Source organism: Diplotaxodon limnothrissa, linkage group LG2 (genome assembly GCF_057381915.1).
Source record: "Diplotaxodon limnothrissa isolate DT_005_m linkage group LG2, D_limnothrissa_male_GT1.1, whole genome shotgun sequence".
In the NCBI taxonomy this organism is placed as follows: domain Eukaryota; kingdom Metazoa; phylum Chordata; class Actinopteri; order Cichliformes; family Cichlidae; genus Diplotaxodon; species Diplotaxodon limnothrissa.
The window spans coordinates 25,513,934-25,529,459 of NC_140597.1; positions in this window are offsets into that span (position 1 = coordinate 25,513,934).

Below are 15,526 nucleotides of genomic sequence, written 5' to 3' on the forward strand. Positions count from 1 at the left end.
AACTCTTACAGTTTAGCACTCGCATTTGGCTGTTTACAAAGTCTAATAAGCGTGTCCCGGTGGCAGGCCATGCTTCTGCAGAGGAGGAGATTGCATTTTAGCTCCATTGTGTGGCTTGTGGTCCCCTCATCAGATCTGACAGGCAGTATGACAAGTCCTATCTGCCAGCTAGCTGATAAGTGCAGCTCGAGCTACGCTTAGGTCTGCCTCAATCCAATCATATGACAGCCCCAGTGAATGGCGTTCACTCACTGCAGCTGGGCAGGGCTATCCTGGCTCAGTCGCTAACGCTGTAGCATTTTAAACCATGGGTGGAAAGCTAGCCATGCAGAATTATAGTGCACTGTGTTAGATATGCTGTTTCAGCTCGAGTTGTGCTGAAGCTGATTTGTTTCTAATGGTGCTTGCAGTATATTACATAGAGCATTAAATGAAAGCTTTTGCATTAAGTTCCAATTTTTTTTTTCTTTGACAAGGGAAATCATTGATCCTCATAGCATATTTTACCGCTTTGTTTTTTTTTCCCCTGACACAGACTCAGTCAACTGTGTCACTGGAGTCACGTTTATGCATTAATTTGAAAGGGTCTCTTCTGTTGGTTGCTTTTTTTAGACTTCTAATGTTTAAGAGGCAAAAACAGAACACGGCTCACGATGCCCCGATGTTATGCAACAACCCTGACTGAACTGCAATTTTGAAACTGCCTCTGATCCAAAAGAAACTTCAAAGTGACTGCAGTTTTACAGCAATTGTGGAGAGTTAATCCAAGCCATCACTCTTAGAAGGTTGCACAAATCCAGTTGTGCATACAAAACTTTTCAAGTAAAGCACTGATTGAACCACAGCATGGTTTTGGATTGTTTTTGTTGTAAAAGCAATATCAACAGCAATCAAAAGCACATTATATGAGGAGATCGTTTTATAAGGTAGTCTTTCAAAAACTATGCAATTCAAAAGAAAAATATGAAAATAGCACAACAAATTGTAAAGGCAGAACAATTTGGAGGGAACACAATTTGGGAAAAATTCAAAAGCACTCAAAAGCAAATAGAGAAATCACACTCACAAGCTGACAGTCTTCCCTATCTTCTAAGTGTCCCATTTCACTTCACCCTTCATGGTCACTGCTATCTTACCGGCAATACTTGTAGCTGTTGATGTCGGGCTCACCTGTGAGTGCGCATTGATGAAAATGTGGCTCGAGTCAAAACCAACAGAGAAAACAAAGCTTTTACAAGACATGGCAACCATAATAATTACTCTAAACCAAATCTGTCTCTAAATCTAACCTAGTAGGTTTTTTTTGCCCAAACAAATGCACGCCGTTATTAGTGCCTAAATCTAACCTTGTCAGTGTTTGTTAATACCTAAAAACACAACATGTTTTTTTAAAAATTGATAACATATTTAAAAATATACATATGGTGTCATAGTGTCTGCAATATATAAGTTTAGCTTCAGCTTTAGGAGAGGAGTACGAAAGTCGAGTGCTGAAAAATCCTGTTAAACATGTTGTAATAATGTCACACAAATATGTAATCAATCAAAAATACATAGTATTATTGTAATGAAAATATAAAGTTAAGTCAATAATTATAAATAGTTAAGTAGTAGTAATAGTAGTTGAAGGCATAATCTGATCACTCTCTTCCATCATTGTGGAGCCCCTGTGCCGCTCTGTTAGAGAGGACTGTGTTATTTTTCGCTTGTTGTGGCCTGCTTGATAGAAAGAAATAAATAAAAATAGCAGTACCACTTAATCAAAAAGGATTTAACTTCAACTTAACTAGCTTTTAAATCAAGATATGGAGGATTATTGTTAAAAGCCAAATGAAAATCGATACAAGGCAGTGTGGCATTTGCTGAAGTGCCTCAAAACAAAATGCATTAATATAGAAATGGCAAACTTAAGTTGTGATTTCTTGTGTGGACGCTTTGTGTGCCAGTAGAGAGCTGAGCAAGTCTAAGTCAGGTCACTCTGAGCAGATATCCTTAAAACAATCTAGCGCCATCATTCTGCTAATATGTAGAGCTTTAAGAAGACTCATTAATGTATATGACGTTAGTGAAATTCATTAGAGCGCTGAAGAATACTGATCTAAAATGTAACAAAATTCCAGATTATTACAATTTTTTGGGGTGTTTTTTATAAACATGTGCTTTACCCATCTTGATCATTTTTCAGTGTAGAACATGGTGTAGTGTGAAGCATCACTAGACAACACATTTAGTGTCTTGCCTACTTGCTGGTTTACTGAATTCAGGGACTGACTGTTAAGCAGCTGGATTATTAATTATAATTAAAGTTTCCAAGTGCTGGCTTAGCTCGAGCTTAAGATAACCGCTGAATTTGTCAGGGATGTTGTTATTCCTTGTGTTACACTTTATTGGCCCGAGGGTTCTTTAGTGAAGATCGGTTAAAATCGCATCAATCGTTATGGCTCCGTTCATATTATCTCAAAAATGCAAGTATTAATACTCAATAGGTGGTTATCTCTTGTTTTTTAAACAATAATCTTAACAATAATTTAAATTTGTGTCTGATTTTTATATTATTTGTTGTAATGAGCGATTTCAACTTGGCAGGTAGTAAGTATACTGGTGGCTTTAAAAAAGACTGCAACCCTGGATATTTTTGTTTTGGCTACTTTCATTTACTGTAACATACATTGAATGTTTGGCTTAAGTTTAGGAAAAGTTAGCGGTTGGAATTAACATATACAATTAATTGGGAGTGAGACCAAGATATGCACAAGGACCTGTGAATTATACTTATGAGCTGTGATTAAACACGATCAGTTCCAAATTGCACTTGCTATGTGGTTCATGATTGCAACATTACTGCACAAATTGTAATGTGAAATTGATGCAGAGTCACAAACCAGCAACTACGACTTCTGTTCGCTTAAACCTTCTTCCCGTGTACACATTTCATTTTGTTGCCCAACTCTACTCCTGCTAAAAATCCTAACCCAGTGCACCAATCAGTAACAGACAAAGCAAACATCAAAATTCAGAATCAACCAAAACAAATGAGATGCAAAGAGATTTCTCCTTCAGGTTTCTTTGAGGAGTTCAAATAATTTTACTTAACAAAAGTTTCCGTGTAAAGCAGACATTTGTTATACTCTCTGTCCTCCGTTTGTGTCTCTATGAGTATGGTGCATTTCTGGCCCAGCAATCCTCAGTCAGTCATGCTGACAATAGGGCTTCATGGAGGACCAAGCCAAGTCCAATTAACAAAGCCTGTTACCATCTTCTGTTGAAAAGAGCCACATACTGGGTTTTCATTTGGGAATATAACAGCAGAGATGTAATGTGCGCTGACAAATGGTGTTTTTGACTTCCCCTCTGTTTTGGAGAGAAAGGGAGGTGATAGAAAAGAGAACTGGCAAATTCCACCGTAGTGTTAGTGCTCACATTTTGCTCCCTCCCGCCGAATCAGCTCCCTACGCATTAGAGTTACACGTGTTAAACTAATATTGCAGCGCTTTCTGTAAATTCACAATCACTGTAAAATCAGCACACTTACACAACCTTCTTTTTTTTCACAGCATCATAAAAAATAGAACATTTTCTAAGCAGGCAACTGAAAAACAAAGAAAGTGAAAACAATGGGGGACAAGTTGACAGTGTTAATGCAATGAACACGGAGCCTGTATTTTAAAAGAGCGCAAGTCTGTCAAACACAGAGTACTAAGATTGACACAATCCCCGAATTTAAGCTCCTGTAGCTCTTTCTAAAGCTTCAAACTATCACATAATCTTTATCAATAAAATAACAATGCCTCGAAAGAAAAAACTCATGATTAACTTTCCGTGTTTTTGTGCGTGTTCCACAACATCTCACAGTCTCTATATTGAGAACTGCTGTTTAATGGGACCGGTATAAATGTGAGCTTGTATGTATTTAAAAAAAAAAACAATTAATAAAGATTGTTTTTTCACTCTTTGTGAAAGCTTATGGTCGGCTGGGAAATTGTACCAGTCGAGGCAGTGGGTTTGTGCACTGTGTGGTTTGGCAGCCAGTCATTCATATGCCTTCTCAGAGTTTAGCAGTTTAACACCAAGCCTGTTAAAATGCCAGCAGCTGTCAATCTGGCTGCTATCCTGGCCTTGTTAGAACCTAGATATTGAGAGGGAAGGATTGCAGTCTCTGATATATAATATGTTGCCTGTATACTGTCGAGTGTGCAGTTATACAAGTTAGAATAACAGCCCTCTTAATAGGAGGCATGCTACACACCATGTGCATCTCTTTGAGGGCAGATTTATCAAACAAGTAAAGTAGTCAATTGGTCAGAGGGTTAAGTGCGGATAAATGAAGGAGGCCAAAGAGAGATTACTTAGAATTCATGTCAGGAAGGCTGAAACACAGGAGACTTGGAGGGAAAGACTCTCGGCTTTCAGTGGGAGCTAGCTGCAGGGTCTCTAATAAAGATTGGAGCCTATGGAGCCCTTCCAGGTCAAAAGGCCATGTGGATCAAAGACACACAGACTGCATTCCCACTGGCAAGTCCACAGGTGGTACAAACTAGGAAACAGTCTAGAAGTCGGAATTGTAGGGCTGAGGACTCCCTACAAATTCCCTTTAATCCTTGGCCTGGTCAGGCTAACAGCAGTGTCTCTGCTTGAAGGGCAGGGTGGACAGTCTTCTCACAAGGGTCAAGTTTCCTGCTGCCTGCCCTAGGACGTCCTCATGAAAAAAAAAAACCTTTTTTCTTTGCAGAAGCACGGAGATTTTCCCACCTTCATATCTTCTTCACAGCTGGAGAACCTTCCGGGTGATGTTTCCATGAACCTTACAACTATAAGTGCACTAAAACTAACTAAAATCACAAAGCACTTATTTTTCCATATGTTGTTTTCATATTTACATCGTTGCCCTTGTGCTTCACAGCCCTTTCCCCTGTGTTGTTTCTGTACACGTTCTGTGCTATTTTGCCAAGTACAAACATTTAAATCTAGGACAGAGATGAAAGTCTGTTCTTTGCACTGTTGTACATTGTTATCAGTGTTAATTACTTTGTTTATTAGAACTCCCTCTAGTGTGCTATTTTAACGCAGGGCTTGTTAGACACTTATCAAGACTTCACATATAAATTGCATTAAATTACCAAGAAATGGTCCAGCAGCATATGCGACTCTAAAAAAATTGTCAGATTAGGGCTTTACAATCAAGGAAACTCTTTGATTAAATATTAACAATATAGAAGCTAACTAGCCACAAATCTACAATTCATATAAGAAACAAAACAAAACTTTAGTTTTAAGTCCACACTTTTAATGTTACATAAAGTCATCTATAACATAATGTATGAATTTCCTTAACACATTAATAACATTTCTATGAAATTCTAAGCATTTGGAGAATAATTTTGTCTCTGTACACATAAAAAAGTGTACATAAAGTCTCTTTGTCAGCCTAATTATGCCTTCTTGGACTTGCTTTTATTCACCTAAGACCTCATATTCAGAGTTCCAATGAACAGCTACCAAACGAAAGTTCAACATCGGAAATCAACCACAGGTGAGGGCATGAATTAAAAGAGCTGTAAATAATTTCTGGACATCAAATAGAGAAGGAGCTTCTCATTCCCCCCCCCCCCCAGATTATTATTAAAGAAAGATTATCTGGAAAAAAAAATGACGACACAAATTTCATAATATTGCTTGTATCGTATATTGCTATGGCAAGACAGTCCATTAATGCTGTCTTGCAGTATTTGATAGTAAAATCATCAGAAGGGAAGTGATAGGCTCACAAAAAGTGTGTGCACTGGCACTGTGCTATTTAGTATTTAGAGACAATTACTATTTCTCTCCGCATGCACCAATAGCTTCTTTTAATCCTCACTTCAGCTGTATGCAGTGATTAAATAAAAGCAATCGGATCCTCCTCATTGCTGAGACACGTCAGCCAGATCAATAAAAATGACAAACTCTTAATGAAGGCCACTCTTCATCCCATATAATTCCACCACTCCTCCTAGTGTGAAAGCCTTGGTGCGCCATATGCCATTTAATATTTATTTACACCCAGTGAAAATCAATAAATAGATTTTAAGTAGAGCTGGAAGACACCAGTTTGCCCTTTATCGCTCTTTTTAATGAAGGTTTTAGTCCCTTTGGAAACGGGAGGGAAATTTGTAAATGAAATGAAATGCACTTCAAGCATTTTGGGGAGAAAAGAGAGTGGATTGAAGTAGCAGTGTGTGTGTGTGGGGTGGGGTGTGTGTGTGCGCGCGCCTATGTGCGAATATGTGCATGTAGCTTTAGCGATGTTTGTGGCTACACAGACAAGGAGAGAAAGTCTGAATCAGGGCTTTCAGTAATCAGTGTCACATTGTCAGGGAGCCTGCCTTTGACTAATGAGAGGTGCTGACAACCTCACTGCATACTCCCTTGGCTCTGCTGAGTGGGACAGATCTGTTTCAGGGCCTTTGTCAGGTTCAATCTCTCTCTACTACACTCTCTTTCTCTCCCTTTATTTCCTTCTTTTTCTCCCTCTGAGTGTCAGGGAGAGCAATGACCACTGGTCAGCCCCAAGGACACCCCCTGGCATTCCACATGGTAACAAATTGACCATGGGGGACAAGGTGCCTAAAATTGCCACGTAGATGAAGAGGTTTTGAATTTTCCATTCTCCCCCAAGGACCGGAAACTGCAGATTTTGTTGGTATCACAATGACAGAAAAGAAAGGGCGAATGCCATAATGTCAGAAAATAAGCAAAACAGGAAGGAAAAGTTGGGCTTAGCCAATTTTAGAGGTGAGTAAGTCCCAAACTGATAGACTAGGAAAAAGCCTGTACTGAACACCTGATATAGTGTAGTCACCTATTCAGCATGTTATATCAAAGGGCGTGGAATGAATCCATCTATAATATTCTGTGTCACTAAGATAAAATGTTGTACAGATGACCTCCGCGGGGGGAGGATTAACTTTAAAAATAAAGAAAGAAAACTGAAAAACAGACATTTTCTGTGAATCCCAGATTTTTGACAGATGGAAGATTCAACATTGGCATTGGCAGTGAAATGTGTTTAAAGTCAACAAAATGTCACACTTCAAGAGATTATATCTGCAAGGTGGGTGAAAAGTTACAGTGGCTCTCACGGGTCTCGGAAACCTTAACAAACAGATGGAGCCCACTAAAAATCGAAAAACAAAAATAAAAAGCGTTTGTCGAAATAATAGCCTTTCTAAATGTAGAGTGTAATTGTAATCAAAACATCTACTGCTTTTAAATATAATCACAAGAGAGTGTAATCTCCAGCGCGCCACTCAGCACTTGCTACAAATTCAAGAGAACTGCTGCTAAATTTATAAGTACATACAGGTTCTATCTGCTATCCACCTTAATGTAATGTGACAAAGTAATTTTGGTTCCACTGCCAAAAAAGTTTAGGGGAGCATGGAAAATGGTACCGAGACTGAGCAGGCGGCTAATGAAAATGGTGCTGATGCTTCAGCTTCAGCTGCCTGTTTGAATATAATACCAATGCTGCTCCTGGAGTACGGCCTGCCCCAGCTAGAGAGCAGTGTTATGCCCAATCTAGGGGTGGTCGAAACGCAACATCAAACTGAGACCATTTGCACCAAACAACCGCGGACTGGGGAAGCTGCCGCAGCAGGTGCATTTGCTGCTCTCATCAAAGGGAGGGACAAAAAAACAGGGGTAAGAATGGAATATGCAAAATACCTGGGTTAATATGGTTCGTCAGTGATCATGAGTTTACTGCTTTCTGAAAATAAATTAGGGGTACACCTGGCAGAAAGGACAAATGGAAATGTTGGTGTGCCGGATGGTAAATGATTATGAAAAAAGGAGGGAGAAAGTTTTGTTCAGGAAAGAGCATTGAAACAGGTCTAGGCAAGGCAAAATGACACCTTAACATGCCGTCTCTTTTATTTGAGCATTTAAATTGTGCAGATTGAATATCCTTGGCCATCATTTTTCAACTTCACAGGGACCTTGACAGAAACTGGACCAATCAAAAGAACTAAGGCCTCACTGGTCCATACAGCAGGAAAAATACGTGATGTGAAACATTTTGGTTTGCAGGTACTTAGCCTGTCTTGCATCTGGCCTTACAATAATAGCAAGACACAGAATATGGTTTAAACTCTCTGGAGACTTGAATGATTGGCAGGTGTGTAGTAGGAGAATTTTTTTTTTTAATAAAATAAATTGTCTCACTTACCACTGTTTTGTTGAATCACAATGTATCAAATCAGGTATGAAAAAAATGTACAGAATGTAGAAGAAAATTGGATTTTTTTTATATTAGAATTATTTGTTAACGTTTTAGATACATTTCAATGCAACAGATGAGCAGATGTGCCTGTTTGTTTTTTTATCAAAGAAAATTTGTAGCGCAGTCACTGAAATATCTGCAATATGAAAATATACGGTAATTAATTTGTATATTTAATTTACATAACGTCAAAGAGTTTTATAGTTTTGTATCATAGAACAAAGAAATAAAACAGCAAAGGGAAAAAATGCAACAGTGCTTTTCTCATATAGCTGCACGGACCATCCAAGGCACCAGGAGACCCTACCCTCACCCAGTTCTCACTGTAAGAGGCAATTTCACTGTCTGCAAGTGTATGATAACATAAAGATTTAACAGTCTCTAAAAAGAGATTCAGTATTATAGGGTTAGGTCAGCTCAATACTGTAGGTATTAACTGATTATTCTTGTTTCAACTCCACTGGAACCCATCTAGGTGTTCTTTTAGCACATTGGATCAATGGAAATAAAGTTAGAGTGGCTTAAACATTCCCAGACTCCCCACCTGAAGATGTCAGTCATGGAGGTGATTTGTTGCCGTACCATGTGGCTCACTTTTGGGAGTGTATTACCTGCTGTAAGGTCTGTCTCTGTTGCAAAATGCAGTTAACATCCAGAGCACATCTCTCAAGTCTGCTCCCTCTGCTAATCTGACACAGACCTGTTTGTTTGTGTATGTCCCACTATAAAAAAAAAAAATCAAATTTAAAACATCCTTGACACCAATCAACACCAATCAAAACGGCAAAGGCAGAGGAAACAATACACTCATGTGTACTGTCACGCGGTGTGTGTTCAGATAATGGGAGCTTTTCTCACTCGAGTCGTCTTAGCTGGCTGTCTCCAGTCAGGTCTACCTCTGAGCTAATCAGGCCGTCTCAGTTCTTTAGATGCCCCCCATGGGACAACACAGCCACCAGCACACTTAATTGGTTCATTTGTTCCGTCATGTTTTGCTGGGCAGAGACAGAATGAGAGGAAATGCTGCTGTGGAACCATTGTCTCCATGCTCGTCTCCAAGGATAAGAGAAAGTGACACATGAATGCTCACCCAGATAGATAAATAGTTGAATAGAAGCAAGATAAAGTGTTGAGGGAAAGGATGAAGGCAATTCATTTTATGGCTACAGAGGAAGTTGTTTTCTACTTTTTATTTAATGTATACTTATTAACTCACTTTAACATATTTCATAACACTTGATAATTTAAAATATACACTTAGATATGCATTTACTGAGCAGAAGTGATTCCAAACAACCTGCAATTACACCCTAATTATTGCATTAGGGTTTTAGTGAGGTCACAATGAACATTTGCCTTCAAAGTAAAAGTTGTGCCTTACTACTCCACTAAAACACATTTTAAATGTTTGGTATTTTACTTTGAAGGCTAAAGTCTCAGTTTTCACTTTGTGTCTCACCTTTCACAGTTTCACTACTGCTTGGAAAGTGAAGGCGGCATCTTCCATGCAAACGACTAGCATCCGTAGCATCCTGTCAGTAACCAAAGCAATAGCAAGGAGGTTTCTGGTGCAGCAAACTGTACCTCTTTGTGACCAGTTTCACACTAGCAACTGCTAGCAACCACTCACCAACTGGTCCAAGTATATCCACCAGGTTGCCAGGGAGCCACTGACGGAACTGTAACTGTGTGCAACTGATTTTATAGCGACCGCTAACAACCTACAGCAGCCCCTCATGGGTGGGAAAGAGCTGTGTGACTGAGGCCCTGTCCTCCTACTACAACTCAACTTTGGATAAGGGGAAGAAAATAGTACAGTCCACAGCACACACATAGTTGGAGGGCTGCAAGCTGTGTATGGCTACACAAAAAGATGATCTTATAATAATGACCACATTTAAATGGCTTTTAATTACATCACAACTTCTTGATTGCAAACTGTTTAAACACTAAAGTAAGTACAAGAATAAACCGCTGTGGCTGCAGAAGTGATTAAAAAAAACTTTTTAATATACGCTTCTGTTTTGTCCTATCCTGACCTCTGCTACTGTTTACTACAAACTTGCACATAAAGAAATGCACAAGAAGAAGATCCAGCTACTGCAATATACCACAGCCACATAGAGAGCTTAGCTACCATAGTGCCTCTGCGTGTGCTCCCCAAGCTTATCACTTCCATCTGATAAATGCGTAGATTGGATTGGGAGGCAGGCATGGGGAGAGGAAGGGGCAGACAGAAAGTAGAAAGCTGGGGAAACCAACCAAGGCACCATGCAGCTTAATTCTCCTATGCCTGCTCCTAAGATTATCTGCCATGATTTTCCAACATAAAATAAAGATAGATAAATAAAACCCAGAACCGTATTGAATGAATAACAATGAAAAACCATAAAGGCTTCTGGGCGTCTCCAAGTAATTTATTCACCATTTGCTGGAATACCTGGAGCGAGAACAATTCGGTGGAATTGAAGGATGAAAAAGAAATAGAATATTATGTTGTAGTTGATGGGTATAAAATTACATCTGCCATTAACTCTAAGCATAATACTGCCATGATAATCAAATGATGCCTCATCAATATTGATGATTATGTGGTAGAAGGAAAAACAATGGCACCTGATTAGTGATAGCGGGGTGTGATAGTGTGGGGCATGTCTTAGCCTAATATTTATACTGAAACTGGGAGTTTTGCTTGAAATCACATCAGGTCTCTGTGGACAAAAAGTGTTTTCTGCCGTCCACACGTAAAGACAGCCAGCAAACGCATGCAGTGATGGTAATTGTGGGGGCCTATTCCATGAAAGGAATGCTGTTTTAAACATTTTAGCAGCTTTTTAGCAATCTGTAGACCACTCGTGTCAGACAGTCTCAATTAGCTTCAAATTCAGTTTTCAGAAATAAGACACTGTGGGCCTTTATTCTCCATTTCTAATCTTCTAAAACGAAGGTTCCTTTAGGGAGAATGATAGCAACATATTCAAAATAAGACAAAAAAAGGGAGGAAATTGAAAAACAGTGAGTGAAGAAACTACTTCACCTTATCTTCTCACATGTCTTTTCTTGTCCTATGTGCACGAAACTGAATCCAATCCTAAAGATTAGCACTGTCAGAGAATAGATGACACACGCTGCACAGCACAGGGCTACAGAGAATGATGATAGCTAGCATACTCACACGGTGACAGATGGATCAGTACTAACCAGCAGACACCATTAAACTGAACCTTGTGGTGTTGAGTGGAGTAGCTAGTGCAGTGAACAGGACAACTCCACCGCTACTCAGAGGAAAGCGCTGTCGGCCAGCTCTTTAATGACCACTTACAGCAGAGGGATGGGCCAAGTCCAGCTCACACTCTCTCACCTCCAGCAGGAGTTACATGGAGATAGAGCCAGTCTTGGCTCGTTGCCCCGCTGTCACAATCCGAGTCTGCTTTGAAATCGTCACATCTGGGCAGAGGGATGGCGATGATGGTGGGCTGGTTCTGCTGTCTGGAGGCTGGGCAGGGTCTGGAGCGGTGCTGAGTTATACTCTGGAGGAGCTCTGGTTAATGGAGGCAGGTCACTTGGACATCTGTTTCTGGTGAGCAGGGGAGACACAGAGAGAGATTTGTAATAGGCCAGGGGATTTCAAATGCTTTCTTGTATATAATTGGTTACCATACTGTAGCTTGAACACAGATTTCTTGCTTGCACATCTTTTTACAAACCACTTTGGAATACAAACTACTTTATGTAAATTAGAGGCACTGAGCGCAGAGAAACACATCTACAGCCTCCCACCTTTGGCATCTAGCAACCAATCTGCGTCATGCTGACAGATCTTTCTCCGTGCCCTCACTAAAACTAGGAGAATGTCACAGCACTCACATTACTCTCACGAAGATGGATGCTGCAGCGGCAACATCACACGGGCTGCAGCTCAATGACTTTGCTAACCTTTTACACCAAATCAGGCCTGCAGCTAGTCGGCACAGTGCTTATCTTTGCAAATATTGCAGAGCTGATAACTAGGGCTCTCATAACCTATTTGTACACATGTACCTTAAGGATTGTTCAGTCTGTCAGAAACACTAGATTTATGGACCTTAGCCACTGTACTTGTAAGTGTTTTGTTTTATATTTGGAAAAGGCAGCAAACAGGCAGGTCACCGGCAGGGACTAGAAAGAGAGAGCGTATTTCTTCTATATTGGCTTCTTTTCACTGGCTCCCTGTTAAATCCAGAATCGAATTTAAAATCCTGCTTCTCACATACAAAATCCTGAATAATTAGGCCTCATCTTATCTTAAAGACCTCTTAGTACCATATCACCCCAGTGGAGCGCTTCAGTCTCAGACTGCTGGTTTACTTGTGGTTCCTAGAGACAGACACCCTTTCTAATTTCAAGATCAGGCTTAAAACTTTCCTTTTTTTTTGTAAGGTGTATATTTAGGGCTGGATCAGGTGACCTTGAATCCTTCCTTAGTTATGCTGCAATTGGGGCTGCAACACTTTTTATTCGCTCACCTCTTCTCACTCATCATAGCTTCTTTTCCACAAGTATGGCGTTATTTTTGTGCCACTATTCTATTCTATTCTATTCTATTCACCTAAAAACAATTCAGCGAACGTAAAAAAATAAATTGCAGGTGCATGTGTTGTATTTTGAGGAGAAATTTATTTTGAGCAAAGAAAAGCTAAATTTGAGTGAACAAAATTCATTCCTGCGTGCAAAAAATGTTTTTCAGTGTTTGCTATTATCCATACACACACACACAACAGCAGCCCCTCTCGCTCAGTTTTTGCATTTGCGCTTGCTCGCGCTCTCAACATTTCTGCCCGTGCGCGCTCAACTCTTTCTGTACACCGCTATATTTGTGCCACAAAACCAGCCAATCACAGAGTTGGATGCAAAAAAAAACCTGATTGGCTGTTTTGGTCTCCAATCAGCTTGAAATGACGAAATGCAATATCCCAGAATCCATTTCGTCCAAAACTCAAACGAGGCAGCGCAGTGGCGGAGGAACACAGAGTTGCGGAGTTTGAAATATTACTCTTTCTGGGTCACAAAATAAACTTTTCAGATTTCATGCGAGAATGGTGCTGTGTAAACTTCAAATGTCTGCTCGATTCATCAAGACATCACATATTTCCAAAAGTGCTCTAACGTTTTTGGAGATGCCTGTTACCCACCAGCTGATCAGGGGGTCACTCGGGTTAAACATAATATATAAGGCTGAACTGACAAAAAAATCACCGACTACACCACCAGGTATTATAGGATCAGCTGATCATTGATTGGTTTCATGATTGAAGTAGCAACAGGAGAGGGAGGGAGAGAGAATGAGAGAAGAAGAGGCAGCTGTGCAGCAAAGACAGAATAACTCCAGCTTTGTGTCTTTTTCATTCTAGCTGAAGTCCGGGACGAATCGCGTTCCTTGGTCCAGCCCAGAGTTGATCATCACCAATTGGCTACTCCACCACCTTTCATTGTTTATACCATTACAAAAACAAACAAACAAACATAAAATATTAATAAAAGGGGTGTGTCTCCAAACAGCCATCTCTTTCCTGACAATTCCCTTTGTGCATATTCTCTTACATATGATAAGTCAACATTGAAACACCTGCGGCTTTTAGTCAGGTGCGGCTAATGTATGTACAAAACAGGATTTTCCCCTGATTTTAGCTTGTGCGGCTAATATTCAGGTGCGCTTTGTAGTCCGGGAAATACGGTAAATAAAAAAATTTTCAATGAAATGTATTGAAAAATATTAGTGCCGTCAGGGCTGCCTCATTAGGGAAAACCCCACATATCCTCTAACATTATTAAGTCAATATTGAGGTTTTAAAATTAGTTAAAGAGAATACATATTTACACGATAATAATATTTAATATAGGACACTTGAAAAAGTTATTATTATAATGACTATAAGTCAACTGTCAACCAAATAAATAAATGGGAAAAATGGTGAAGGTAGTGAGTTATGTGTTAGGCTCAGTCTGGGAAAACACTGGAAGTCAACTCACAGGAACCTTGCTCTGAGCAGTGAATATCTTTGCGTGTTTTTTTTAAAAAAAATACTTTTTTGTCCTTCTTCTTTTTTTAAAACACTAAAAAAATCAAAGTAGGACAGTTATGAGGCAAAACAAGATAAACGCATCTAAGTTATCTCTTTTATAGCTGCTGGAAGCCCAAAACAATCAGAATCATCGCAAGGCCTGCGGGACTTTCTGTTTTTTTTATGAAGAACTAGTTCGGTGTTACGAAAAATGATGGGTTTTTTGTTGCAGCGGGATGAAAAGACAAAAAGACAAAAGGATTTCCAGGGAACGACAGCAACTGCCACGACCCATAGTAAGATACTTAGTTGTCTCAGTCCACAAGGGAGCAGTCTTGCAGTGACACTGTCAGAATTATTCTTTTGTGTCCACATCCACATATGTACAACATAGTGTTTGATAGACAGAGACCCTACAGTCTGGGAAAACTAGATAGAAGGGAGATGAAACAGCTAAACCCCACTGGAATATAGTGTTCAATTGAGCTACGGCAGAAGTTTGAGGCTTATATCAAAACAAAAGCACCAACGGAATAAAGAAGTGACATAGTTGAACTTTTCATCCATCCTTCAACTCTATCAAGTTGGATTCTTTGAACTGCATAACTATATAGAAGAAAAGCAGCTACAGTCCACTGGACTTAAATCACATTTGGTAAATTTAGCAATTGCCACTGGTTCATTTTAGTTTTTCCACCCATCAGATTATGATAAGGATGCTGAATAGAAAAGAAAAGCTGGTTTATTGGCTTATTACGCTTTGTGGAGCTACTGTCCTGTCTTGGACTTGGGAGGATGAACACCACATGTCAGCTCACACCAGTGTTATCACTAGATTTAGAAAGCACAGGGGAGACAGGGGATAGGCCTGATCCATCCCCTGCCTCAGGACTCTATCTCCGAGAAAAGCCACACAGATTTGCCCTTTTGCTGGAGGCCACAGGGTGCACAGCCTGCAGGGTCAGATCCCTTTTCAAAAAGCAAAACTATGGTTTGATGCCAAATTCCTACACAAAGTCGTGTTCCCTTAAGAAAGGCAATGCTTTGCCACTATTAACCCATGTTGTCACTGATAAATCTCTCATGTAATGACAAACAGCAGGGAATAGTCCTAAGTTAGAGGCAGTGAATCACTGACGTGAAATGGCACATTTAATGTGACTCAGTTGATGATGTTAAACCAACTAACAAGCCCGCAGCAGTTTAATATTAGGGAGTTCGCCTT